The sequence below is a fragment of the Hypanus sabinus genome, assembly GCF_030144855.1.
Source record: "Hypanus sabinus isolate sHypSab1 chromosome X1 unlocalized genomic scaffold, sHypSab1.hap1 SUPER_X1_unloc_10, whole genome shotgun sequence".
NCBI lineage: Eukaryota > Metazoa > Chordata > Chondrichthyes > Myliobatiformes > Dasyatidae > Hypanus > Hypanus sabinus.
Genome location: NW_026778958.1, coordinates 337,501 through 342,389, shown reverse-complemented (window position 1 = coordinate 342,389; position 4,889 = coordinate 337,501).

Sequence of the window (4,889 nt, the reverse complement as noted above, 5' to 3'; positions counted from 1 at the left end):
AGAGCGTGTTTCCTTTACTGGGGAGCCTAGGACGAGAGGACACAGAGAGAGTGGATGTGGAGAGGATGTTTGCTGTAGTGGGGGAGTATAGGACCAGAGGACACCGAAAGAGTGGATGTGGAGAGGACGTTTCCTATAGTGGGGGAGTCTAGTACCAGTGGACACAGATAGAGTGGATGTGGAGAGGATGTTTCCTGTAGTGGGGGAGTCCAGGGCCAGAGGACACAGATAGAGTGTATGTGGAGAGGATGTTTCCTGTAGTGGGGGAGTCCAGGACCAGAGGACACTGATACAGTGGATGTGGATAGGATGATTCCTATACTGGGGGAGTCTAGGACCAGAGGACACAGATAGAGTGGATGTGGAGAGGATGTTTCGTATTTTGGGGGATTCTAGGACGAGAGGACACAGATAGAGTGGATGTGGAGGGGATGTTTCGTATATCGGGGGCGTCTAGTACCGGAGGACACCGATAGAGTGGATGTGGAGAGGTTGTTTCCTGTAGTGGGGGAGTCCAGGGCCAGAGGACCCAGATAGAGTGGATGTGGAAGGGATGTTTCCTATAGCGGGGGCGTCTAGTACCGGAGGACACCGATAGAGTGGATGTGGAGAGGATGTCTCCTGTAGTGGGGGAGTCTAGGACCAGAGGACACAGATAGAGTGGATGTGGAGAGGATGTTTCCTGTAGTGTGGGAGTCTAGTTCCAGAGGACACTAATAGAGTGGATGTGGAGAGGATGTTTCCTATATTGGGGGAGTCTAGGACCAGAGGACACCCATAGCGTGGACGTGGAGAGGATGTTTCCTATAGTGGGGGTGTCTAGGACCAGAGGGAACTGATACAGTGGATGTGGATAGGATGTTTCCTATAGTGGGGGTGTCTAGGACCAGAGGACACGGATAGAGCGGATGTGGAGAGGTGGTTCCTATAGTGGGGGAGTCTAGGACCAGAGGACAGAGATAGGGTGGATGTGGAGTGGATGTTTCCTACTGGAGGGGAGAGTCTAGGACCAGAGGACTCAGATTGTGTGGATGTGGAGGGGATATTTCCTATAGTGGGGGAGTCCAGGGCCAGAGGACACAGATAGAGTGTATGTGGAGAGGATGTTTCCTGTAGTGGGGGAGTCCAGGACCAGAGGACACAGTTAGAGTGGATGTGGAGAGGATGTTTCCTGTAGTGGGGGAGTCCAGGGCCAGAGGACACAGATAGAGTGGATGTGGAGAGGATGTTTCCTATAGTGGGGGAGTCTAGGACCAGAGGACACCCATAGCGTGGACGTGGAGAGCATGTTTCCTATAGTGGGGGAGTCTAGGACCAGAGGGCACTGATACAGTGGATGTGGATAGGATGATTCCTATACTGGGGGAGTCTAGGACCAGAGGACACAGATAGATTGGATGTGGAGAGGATGTTTCGTATTTTGGGGGATTCTAGGACGAGAGGACACAGATAGAGTGGATGTGGAGGGGATGTTTCCTATAGCGGGGGCGTCTAGTACCGGAGGACACCGATAGAGTGGATGTGGAGAGGTTGTTTCCTGTAGTGGGGGAGTCCAGGGCCAGAGGACACAGATAGAGTGGATGTGGAGGGGATGTTTCCTATAGCGGGGGCGTCTAGTACCGGAGGACACCGATAGAGTGGATGTGGAGAGGATGTTTCCTGTTGTGGGGGAGTCTAGGACCAGAGGACACAGATAGAGTGGATGTGGAGAGGCTGTTTCCTATAGTGGGGGAGTCTAGTTCCAGAGGACACTAATAGAGTGGATGTGGAGAGGATGTTTCCTATATTGGGGGAGTCTAGGACCAGAGGACACCCATAGCGTGGACGTGGAGAGGATGTTTCCTATAGTGGGGGAGTCTAGGACCAGAGGGAACTGATACAGTGGATGTGGATAGGATGTTTCCTATAGTGGGGGTGTCTAGGACCAGAGGACACGGATAGAGCGGATGTGGAGAGGTGGTTCCTATAGTGGGGGAGTCTAGGACCAGAGGACACAGATAGGGTGGATGTGGAGTGGATATTTCCTATAGCGGGGACATCTAGTACCGGAGGACACCGATAGAGTGGATGTGGAGAGGTTGTTTCCTATAGTGGGGGAGTCTAGTACCAGAGGGCACAGATAGAGTGGATGTGGAGGGGATGTTTCCTATAGTGGGGGATTCTAGGACCAGAGGGCACAGATAGAGTGGATGTGGAGAGGATGTTCCCTACTAGAGGGGAGAGTCTGGGACCAGTGGACTCAGATTGAGCGGATGTGGAGGGGATGTTTCCTATAGCGGGGGCGTCTAGTACCGGAGGACACCGATAGAGTGGATGTGGAAAGGATGTTTCCTATAGTGGGGGTGTCTGTGTCAGAGGACACTGATGGAGTGGATTTGGAGAGCGTGTTTCCTGTAGTGTGGAGCCTAGGACGAGCGGAGACAGATAGAGTGGATGTGGAGACAATGTTTCCTATAGTGGGGGAGTCCAGGACCAGAGGACACAGATAGAGTGGATGTGGAGAGGATGTTTCCTGTAGTGGGGGAGTCTAGGACCAGAGGACACAGATAGAGTGGATGTGGAGAGGATGTTTCCTGTAGCGGGGGAGTCTAGTTCCAGAGGACACAAATAGAGTGGATGTGGAGAGGATGTTTCCTGTAGTGGGGGAGTCTAGTTCCAGAGGACACAAATAGAGTGGATGTGGAGAGGATGTTTCCTATATTGGGGGAGTCGGGGACCATAGGACACAGATAGAGTGGATGTGGAGAGGATGTTTCGTATTTTGGGGGATTCTAGGACGAGAGGACACAGATAGAGTGGATGTGGAGGGGATGTTTCCTATAGCGGGGGCGTCTTGTACCGGAGGACACCGATAGAGTGGATGTGGAGAGGTTGTTTCCTATAGTGGGGGATTCTATGACCAGAGGGCACAGATAGAGTGGATGTGGAGAGGATGTTTCCTATAGTGGGGGTGTCTGGGACCAGAGGACACTGATGGAGTGGCTGTGGAGAGCATGTTTCCTGTCGTGGCGGAGTCTAGGACCAAAAGACAAGATAGAGTGGATTTGGAGAGAATGTTTCGTATTGTGCGGGAGTCTAGGACTTAAGGACACAGATAGACCGGATGTGGAGAGGATGTTTTCTGTTCTGGGGCAGTCTTGGACCAGAGGACACAGAGCCAGTGGATTGGAGAGGATGTTTCCTATATTGGGGAGTCTAGGACCAGAGGACACAGATAGTGTGGATGTGGAGAGGATGTTTCCTATGTTGGGGGAGTCTAGGACCAGAGGACACCCATAGCGTGGAAGTGGAGAGGATGTTTCCTATAGTGGGGGGAGTCTAGGACCAGAGGGCACTGATACAGTGGATGCGGATAGGATGTTTCCGATAGTGGGGGTGTCTAGGACCAGAGGACACGGATAGAGCGGATGTGGAGAGGATGTTTCGTATTTTGGGGGATTCTAGGACGAGAGGACACAGGTAGAGTGGATGTGGAGAAGATGTTTCCTACTAGAGGGGAGAGTCTACGACCAGAGGTCACAGATAGAGTTGATGTGGAGAGGATTTTTCCTATTGTGGGGGTGTCTGGGACCAGAGGGCACAGATAGAGTGTATGTGGAGAGGATGTTTCCTATAATGGGGGAGTCTAGGACCAGAGGGCACGGATAGAGTGGATTTGAAGAGCGTGTTTCCTGTAGTGTGGAGCCTAGGACGAGAGGACACAGATAGAGTGGATGTGGAGAGGATGTTTCCTATAGTGGGGGAGTCTAGGACCAGAGGGCACAGATAGAGTGGATGTGGAGAGGATGTTTCCGGTAGTGGGCGAGTCTAGGACCAGAGGACACAGATAGAGTGGATGTGGAGAGAATGTTTCCTGTAGTGGTTCAGTCTAGTTCCAGAGGACACAAATAGAGTGGATGTGGAGAGGATTTTTTTCTATCGTGGGGGAGTCTAGGACCAGAGGACACATATAGGGTGTATGTGGAGAGGATGTTTCCTATAGTGGGGGAGTCTAGGACCAGAGGACTCTGATAGAGTGGATGTGGAGAGGATGTTTCCTATAGTGGGGGAGTCTCGTACCAGAGGGCACAGATAGAGTGGATGTGGAGAGGATGTTTCCTATCGTGGGGGGAGTCTAGGACCAGAGGACACAGATTGAGTTGATGTGGAGAGGATGTTTCCGATTGTGGGGGGAGACTAGGTCCAGAGGACACAGATAGAGTAAATGTGGAGAGGATGTTTCCGATAGTGGGGGAGTCTAGGACCAGAGGACAGAGATAGAGTGGATGAGGAGAGGATCTTTTCTACAGTGGGGGAGTCTCGGACCGGAGGACACCCCCTCAGAAAAGAGGGACTTCCATCTCGAACAGAGGTGAGGAGGAATTTCTTTACCGAATGGTTGGTGAATCTGTAGAATTCATTCCCAGAGACGTTTGTGGAGGCCAGGTCATTGGTTATACTTCAGGCGGAGTTTGAAAGGGCGAACGGCGGAGGTCAGGGCGTCAGAGGTTGCGGCGAGAAGGCAGGAGAATTGGGTTGAGCGGCGTGGGGGGGGGGGGCGGGTGCGGTTATAAACCGGCTATTTTGGTATGTTGGAGCAGCACCGACGGGCCGAATGGCCGAAGTTCTGCTCGTAGACCTGATGATCTTCATGGGCACCGTCCTGTCGGCCGAAAGCATCCAGCGTGGCCCCCGGGGGGGGGGGGGGGTGCGGGGGCGGTCAGTCCGGTCTGTCGGTGCCCGGGGTCAAGGGTGAGTTCTGAACGCCGCGCCGTCAAGCGTCCGATGAGAAACGGGAGGGGGAAATCCGGACTCTGCAAGGAAATGCAATGATTTACCCACAAATAAAAGCCAGTCAGCGTATGAGCGCGTAGCGGATTAGCGCCGGACGACAATCAAACCCGCCCGAG